Below are 9,340 nucleotides of genomic sequence, written 5' to 3'. Positions count from 1 at the left end.
AACCACATTCCTATGCAATCTGGCTTCACATCCTCCAGTGCTGCTGGGAAGATACCTCTCATGCATTCAGCTGGCAGAGCATTGCCCACTGCCCTGCTCTGCTGGAAAACTCCTGGTGCAACTGGTGCTTGGGAGAGGATCCCCAAGGACTGGGGGCTGCTGGCCCACAGGGCTGTCTGCATTCATTACCTCTTAATGCTTCCAGTAAACAGCAGCTTATACGAGGTGGTAAAAATTCACCTCAGGCTGGAGCTAGGCAATCTGATTACTGACCTAAAACATTGCTATTTTAACCAAACATTTACACATCCCGTGTGTGCCAAGTTATTTGCTGTTATACAGAAGCACTCTGGCAAGTCTTGACACCTTTTTAAACAGATGAAGAGTCCAGTAAAGCAGAAAAAAAGACAGTGGAGGGCTATGGTTTCATGCTATCAAAACGCAGCTACAGTGCTCTACTCTGCAGGTAGTTACACTAGCAGGAAAATAAAATGGCTGGGGGAAAAGAGCAAACCACCAACCTACTCTCTGTGTTCACATGCAGCTGCTGCACAACACCAGTACTGCTAATTGGAACTATAATAGGTGCACATACTGAAAATGGTGACTAGGGGGGTTGTATGTTAGCTGGGAAAGCATGTGCTGTGGTTTCTGAAATTTTCCACCAGTCTGAAAATACAAAGTAGCTTTTGCTCTAGGTGCTAGCACAGTGCTGTCAGGAGTTTCACCTCCTTCTCTCCCACCACTTTCTTAAGAGTTATGAAGAAAAAAATCTCTTTCTACAGCTTCCATCAACAAGGGCAGTGCTAAAACTCTGGGGCTGGGCTGTGATAACAATCGAATTCCTTATCTTGAATAAATCCAAAATGGTTTAGTCAAACTATGGTATCATCATTTTATCAATTCGATGTCAGGCCTGACCAGCAAGAATTTCTTAATAAAAGTATGTCCAGGCAGCAGACTGAGATCAGCACTGCATGCCAGCGAGTTTCATGGTAGACTTTGGGGGGTTGGTACAAACCTATAAATTTAAAGAATAATAATACAGCCCATAGTATCACACAAAGTCATTTCCTAGAATAAACAAGAACTCAGTGGGGTTGAGGCCTAAGGCAGGGATTTGCCTTTACAGTAGCTCATACAAAACTTACAGAAAAAGGTGTTGGTTGTTATTGTTATTATTGTTATTATTATTATTATTTCCCACAAAAATCATGGTAACCTACAATAGTGCATAGTGCCTGGGGTCCAACTCACTCATCCATAATCCCATTTAAAAATCCCAACTTGGTTGCCTTGGAGTGCCATGGGGAAGGATTTCAGCAGGAGGTGGCAGGATTATCCTCACAGCTCTGGGGATGGCCAACCAAGTTTATTTGGGACACAGGAAGAGAGCAGGATGAGGAGGGCTGCAGAGAAGATTGTGGGTTTTGTTGTTGTACCTTTCCCCAAAAGGAAGCTAAGTAAGGAACTGCTTCCAGACACCTGGCATTAATTTATTTCTTCGGGTATTTTTTTCCTTTACATAGTATCTATTCCCTCCTTGTTTTTCTCTTGCAAGGGGCAGATAAACAGCAACAGGCTTAAGGAGAAAGAGCTGGTTTTCTGAGATCCCTTGATGTCCAGCTCCACTGTTAGAACTGTCCATTAGGAAAACTTCATGGCTTGAAATACAGAGATACTTGTATTTCAAATTTAATCTAGAACAACTATGTTACTGAATAGTTACATGACCTCATTAAAAAAATAAAACTGAAATAATAAAACTGAAATCTGAAGCTTTCTTTGCAATAGAAACACATACTGGTTTGGTCAAGATTAACATGTTGGAGTCAAGGCAGTCCCAAGTGTATTTGTTAGCATCAGTTTTATCCCAGTCCTAAGTGTATTTGTTAGCATCAGTTTTATCCCAGTCCCAAGTGTATTTGTTAGTATCAGTTCTCTCCTGAAGTGTTGTAGTCTCCCTTTAGAGATAATTAACATCTCCATATACACACCCCAGCATCTTACTTTTCTAACCAAGGGGTGCTTATAGGCCAGAGGAGGCACAGGGAGGATGAAGGACCAGCTCAAAACATGTCCCACCTACTCTGGCTTGGGGCAGAGTTCAGCAGATCAACAAATCTGTACTTCCATTTCTAAGAGAAGAGTTACTATGTACACACCGTGGATGCATTTAACTCCATCATCTACAAGTGGTTGAGAATTGAGTAGTATGTGTCTAAGACAAACTAGAAGTGACAGGACAAAAGGGAATGGATTCAAACTGAAAGAGAGCAAGTTTAGCCTGGTAACTGCAAGAAATTCTTGGCTGTGAGGGTGGTGAGGCCCTGGCACAGGCTGCCCAGAGAAGCTGTGGTTCCTTCTATCTCTGGAAGTGTCCAAGGCCACGTTGGAAGGGGCTTGGAGCAACCTGGGATAGTGGGAGGTGTCCCTGTCCATGGCAGGGGGATGGAATGAGATTATATTTAAGGTCCCTTCCAACCCAAGCCATTGTATGGTTCTATGAATTTTAGAAAGAGAAAATCAGAGCTCAGGAAAAAATGGAGAACAAGGGTGTTATTTTTCCTGGTCTAACAACTGCCTTGAAAATGCAGCAGCCTGTGTGCAGGCACCTTTGTATTTTAGATACCATAAACTTCATTAGCACTGGAGGGAACAGCCTGCTTTAGGCTGTAAGCTCTAGGTGACATAATAAGTCATCTCTCCACTTTCAGTTTGCATGTTCTGCCAGACCCTTCAGATCAGTGACCTGTGCCAGTGTTCAGAGAAGACAACACAGCTCACTCTGTGCTTGGGGGGCTTCCCACCATCCCACTGGTTCAGGCTGCCCAAGAACCCAGTGGGCTGCTGTATATAAACCAAGACTGTTCTTTATGGTCTGATGCTACCCATTCCAACTGAAAAAAAGGTGCAGGCACAACTGTATCTATTCAGGACATTCCCAAGAATAAAACTAACTGAGAAAAATACTTCTTTAGAACAGGTTTTTGCTGTCCTGAATCTTTCTTTGGCAATCCTAGGATTACATGTGATTTAATTTGCTTATATACACTGCCTTAGAAAAACAAACACAAAACCACAAACCAAAAACAACCAAGCAACTCACTGAAAACTAAACCCTAAAATACTTCTTACATGCCTGTTACTAAAACCATAAAATCATTGACTTACAGAGTCATAAAAATGGGATTTATTGTATATTTCCTGTTTCAGCCAGGGTCTTGTTACAGCTCCCTTAGGTAGATAAAACACAAAGGACTATTAACTTATTCTAATAATCTTTCAGACTTCTTCATGGATGGTGTGGAAGTAGCAAAGAAGAAAAGGTTCTTTTAATGCAGTCTTTCAGACTGTAATATCTGGGGCTGTTTTCATTAGACAGATCATTATTAACTATCCCTTGCTCTTGGGGTCTGCATGCCTTCTAGATTTTTTTTCATAGCAATAGTTGCTCAAATTGACAGTGTTCCTGAATTCCCGGAAAAAAAAAAAAAAAAAAAAACAAAAAAAAACACCCCCCCCCCAAAAAAAAACCAAAAACACCCCCCCAACAAAACAAAAAACCAAACAAAAACCCCCTGTTTGCCCAGTGTTTTGCATCCATGCTATGGGTAAAATTAGAAATATGACTAGGAAAATATGCTGCTTTATCTTTAAACACCACGAAGCCTAATCGACATGCATTTCAAAGACAACATCATGCCAATTCTGTATTACAGGCTTTAAGTCTATCCACAGAGACACACACTCACACGTATCTCTCTCCCAGCAGTCTCAGTTTGCAGAGTGATTTTGTTTGCTGCTAAGGATTTGTTCGCACATTTTTGTGGCCCTGTCAGGGTTTACAGTTTCTCCATACTGAAATTTGCTACCTGCAATGCTGACTTTTCCACCTGGCAACTGGAACTTGGATTAGTGTTTCTCTGGGAAATCACTGCCAGATTTATTGGGAGTTGTATGTGTTTCTCAAAGCACTAAGCTGAAGGGACTTAGAGCACAAGACAGAAAGCTGAACCTCCTGATGTGTCTTAGCAACTTTTCCCCAAATCCTCCCAGCTCATTTTCACTGTAAAATATTGTGCAGATGTGAGCCAAGAGATTCTGGTGGAACAGAAATGCTCCTGTTTCTTGTGTAGCTGCATTACAATGCCAGCAGCTTTCCTGAGCCCTTGGTTTAGCACAAATCAAGAGTGCAGTCACTTAAAGCAAGGGATGCAACTGCCCCCTTTTTCTTTTTTTTTTTTGGGAGAGCACATCCTAAATTCAGAGGCAATAAAAGCACAGTTAGTTGGTCAGTAGCTAAGCTCCTGGACTTCAAACTGGGAAAGCATTTGCATGTGTTTCAGAGCAAAGTAGCTCCATTTTCACTTAATTCCACTGCTCCTCATCGGTCTGTGTAAATACACCAGTCCCCCAGGACAAAGATGAACAACCATCTACAGACACTTAACGGTAAAGATTGACATGTAATTAGTGTCCTGAAAGAAGTTGTTGCTCCACTGGTTGCCCTGCTGCTGCATGATGGGACAAAAAGGAGGATGCTTGGTTGCTTTGCTTGCCAGCATACAGGTTTTCTTTAATTTTTTTTTGGTTTAAACTCCTGCTCAAGTGTTTATGACTGTGAGACAGCATCCGTGGTAGCATTATGTACAGACATTTGTTTTCAATATGCATTCGTTTCTCTAATGTGACAAATTGCTATACCCTATTACAATTACCACACAGATAATAAAAAATGCATCCTTCTCTCCCACTGTGGGCCATGACAGAGACACAACCACATCCACTGAACCCTCTCCAAGTTATAGTTGCTTCCAGATGTTTAAGACAAAAACCCCCAAACCCACAGAGGTCTATAACACTCAAAACATTACACAGCATTTCTAGTCTGGTCCCTGCAGAAATAACTTGAGAGGCGTAGCTTAAAGGCCATAACCACTCCAAATTTAATTTTGTTAAACCATGAATTTACTATTTCAGATTTACAGCCTCTCTGGTTGCATGGCCTGAGCCTGCCTGTGCTGCTGCTTACCCAGATTTATTAGCAATGCCCAGCAGTATGGAATACCAAATCACACCCATGCCTAAAAATAAGCCCTGCACAAACAGTTGAGTTTTGCAGTACCAGCCTAGTATCTCCACGTGCTGAAACTCAGACTCACCACTCATTTCAGTGAGAGCTGATGCACCAAGGATCAAGTAATACCTATGAACAGAAGCCAGCCCAGTTTCTGTGTATTTTTACTCATGTTTTTAGCCATTGGATTCTCTAAGGTACACTATGGAAATTTGAGAGAAGAATCACCTTTCCTGAAAGCTTCTAGCACAGTTGCTGAGCCATACAAACAGCAGATGCTACAGCAAGCAGAAAACTAGGAAATCTAGCCCTGTAAAAACAATTTTTACGTTAAAAAGCTAAGCCACACACTAAAGTTCTTAATTCTCCCAAATTAAGGTTCCCAATTGCCTTACCTGTGTGCCTCACTTGCCCAGTGGGTGCTCTGTCAGACCCTGGCCCAGCTTTTCACATGAGTAGCTCCAGGGTGCTTATTTTTAACTTCACAACTCAGTTTCTCATCCCATCTCTGATTTACTGAAAAGCTATAAAATTGGGGAGTTGCTGAGGGTGCAGCTGCTGCTGTGACTTTGTCAGGGTGTTCCATGTTTTGCCAGTTTATTTTTATGTCTGTGAGAGATAGCAATAAAAGTAGAAAATAGATACCTCCAAATTAAGGAAAAGTGGGTGGTCTATGAGCATAAATCCACCCAATGTTTCAGTGTGAAGCCATTGTACACTAACATAATCCACAGCCTAGTCTAAAATAAGTGTCCAATCTCTTAGAAAATCTGACTTTTCTGCAGAAGCCTTTCCTTGCCCACCCCATCTTTCAGACTCTTGCAGCAGTCCACAGCATACCTAATGATTTACAGCCCCTTTAAAGTATGCACCAGGCTATGCTGAAACCCTACCCTAGCCCCCTCAAAACAGTGATTTGAAGGGTATTTTGGAAACTCTGTGATTTTCAGTTCTTTATCTCACACACTTTAGTTGTGGTAGAATAAAAATCAGAGCCAGTAAATTATTACTATGCTTAGTTTTCTCCAGTTATATCCTGATGATATTGAGTCCTTTTAACTAAGCTTTTTTTTTTTTAAAAAAAAGGTTAAATAATAGGGTGACATGTTGAGATCTAAATATTTTAAAGTTACTTTAGTTCTCTACTCAACAAGCTTCCATGGATTAACTAATACCAAGGGGAAAAGCTAGTGGCATTTTTCTGGGAACAATTTATAGGTTTTAAGTGTGGCCATTCCGCTGTCCCTCCCCTAGTATTGCTTTCACAAGGTCCATAACACTAACTTTCCAACAAGCTTTTCTCAGGGTAGGGGGTGCTGTTTGGGTATTTTTTTCCCCACCTTTACAGGATCTTTGTTCTTACAACAAACCTGTTTTTTCCCCCTCTTTGAAGCCACAGGCTTGCTTATTAAAATGGGAAACACAAATCCTTTTGTAACAAGGTAGCTTACATGCAAACACACAAATATTTGCCAGTTTAACTGGACAGGAATAAACTTGATCAATTATTTGTGACTTAGAAAAGCTTGTGTATTTTACCTGTGCTCTAAGGACTAATGAAATACCCAATGAGCCCATCCTCTGTTTGCAGGGCTGTCAGTCACCCTGTTGCAATCATCAGAATACAAGTTTAGAAAAAGCCATTTTCCAGTACCATGGGATTTTTATTGGGAGCTTTCCTTAGGCAGAAGGGCTTTTATCTGCTTTGTATCTCAGCTCCAATACTTTTGCAAACTACCCCCACAGCCCCCAACCCGCTTGGTTCAAGCAGGATAGTTTTAAAATGGCCCTGAGAGGTTCTCACTGCCTTCAATTTCCCTCTCCTCTGCACACTTGGGGTTGTGGGGATCTTAACAGCATGTACACCCAAAAGCTGGGGTCCAGGTACCTCAATATTATGCCAGAGGCCTTAACTTGCAGTTCTTCACCCCATCTCCTACCTCCAAAATTGATGTGCAAATTACTCTTTTGCTGCTTTCATCTTCTGCTAGTAACTGGGATTTTGAGAAGCTCTGATGTGATGTTGGTTTTAAATGCTCCAGGACTCTCCTCAAGAGGCATGTGATGGCAACTGTGCTAAGTGTCTCTGCCAAAAAAATCCACGAGATGGTGTTCACTTCTACCATCTGGAGAGAGATTTGAAACAAATGAACTCTGATCCCAACACCCCTCAGCAAAGGACTGTGACCACCTCCAACCAGTGCCTGGGGCACCATGGATTAGCCAGCAAACAATTAGTATTATATGATAAAATTCAAATGCATTGTAACTTCCTTTTTGCTAGTTTTTAAGTTTTTACTAGATAAAAGTGAACATATTTTCTTAGCACTCAAACAAAAATTGTTATGGAAACAGTGTTATGTTGAAGTGCAATTGTTCCCCTAATAAAGTCACCTCTAAAGCAAGTGCCACAGGCTCAGCCCGTTTTCTCAGCCCTGTGAAGTGATTTGTTATCCAAAATACGGAACTGCTGAGATGAACTCTTTCACTTACCTGATCTCACTGTAAAACTCACCATCATTCCTGACATCTAGTTTAGACATATAAGGAACTAAATTCAACCAGCACATACCACCTCTAGTGTTTCATGACAGACAGGCATGAGAGAGATGGTCCTATCCAGTTCTGCTGACTTGGTCTTGGCAAACACAAGCTCCTGGTAAGACGCCTCAAAGTTTTACACTTGCAAGGATCCTTTATTTACAACCACTCCTAAGGCTGGATTAGTTTGCTTCACATGCAGTATGGAATAAAGAGGATACACCAGCTGGAATTTTAAAGGCAATTCTGAAGTCTGTGTGATACAATATAGATTTGATCCACAAAACGTCCAGTGACTTCAGAGACACAAAATGGAATCAAAGACACTGAACAATGTCTTTCCCAACTTCTCTGATGGCTCTTTGATAAGCACTTTCCCCTCTTACCTCCCTTTTCTTTTCAGTCCTCTTCTGTATTACCATAATTGACATAGTCTTAGTTTACAATGCCATTTGTTGAGATGCTTCTCTTTCCTTTGTGTGCAAGGAATGGTTCCATTGTTGCTGAGATTGTGCCCTTGATATTGCTAAAAAGATAGTTGAATTTGTATTAAAAAGTAACACTGCTTTTGCCAAACAGGAGATTTCTGTTCTCTGCACTGGCTGCCCATCGAGATTCCCTCAAATTCAGCCAGACTCAAAGGCCAATGACAAGGGCAGAGAGAGAGAAAGGAGAGTCTGCAGGTAACCTGCAATATGGTCTTTCCCATATCCTGGCTGCCACATGATGTGACTACTGACAAGATAGAGCAGTATGTGGTTAGCGGGAAATGAACTGGATTCATGAGCACTGGGGTTTAAAACAGCTGTAACAGCTTTGTAGCTCACATCTCTCTTCACACAGGGGTCAGTATAATTGTTATTGTTTACTTTCACTTTTTGAGAGAAAGCACTTCGTAAGATTACTGTGATCGTGGAGCAGGGCAACAACCTTAAAGTCTACATGAGAAATTATTTAAACTACCCTTAGTTCATGCAAAGCTCAACAGAAGCTTTTCATTCTGAATTTAATAGTCAGGATTTCTCCTCCTGAATTGTGTAAGACACACTGACACTATATCCAGTGAACAGGTCATTTTGACCCAGGAGTGGTAGAAAAAGCATGACTAACAGCAAATGAATATGGTTTTGGACACAGGTCAGGGGGACATTTTGATTTTGTTATAAGATAGTACAAATATTAACAGACTTTTTAACATGACAAACAACAAAAGCATACAAGGAGTGGTCAATTCAAGTAGAAAAGTTTTGTCTTTTCAGGGGACAATTTAGCTTTACCATTAAAATGATTAAAAAATTGTACTTACAGAGGAATGCAAGTAGAACTTCTGTATTTTTGAAAGCTGGTTATTTGACAACACTGAAAACCATTCCTGTCCATGCAACAAATTCATATATGTGTGTAGCTGTCATTTCAATCACCTGGCTATGGACAGCCAGCTGTGTCCATGGTTCAGGGCTAGCCACAAGGACTGAAATGGAAGCAGTTCCCTGTATTCTGCCAGTCCCTGGTTTATCAGCCCCATTTAGTAGTGAATACAACTGCAATAAATTACTTCTATTGTATCCAAAATGTGGTATGGTGTTACAGGATGCCTGAATTTGTATGTGAGACCAATTTGAAGCCTATATCTAAAAGATCTCTTTCACTGATTGAACAGGATGACTTGCTACATCTAAACCCCTAGCTCTGAGTTTCATTCAGCTCAAGGGAGCAAAA

The sequence above is a fragment of the Sylvia atricapilla genome, chromosome 7 (assembly GCF_009819655.1).
Source record: "Sylvia atricapilla isolate bSylAtr1 chromosome 7, bSylAtr1.pri, whole genome shotgun sequence".
NCBI lineage: Eukaryota > Metazoa > Chordata > Aves > Passeriformes > Sylviidae > Sylvia > Sylvia atricapilla.
This window is presented reverse-complemented; position numbering follows the sequence as displayed.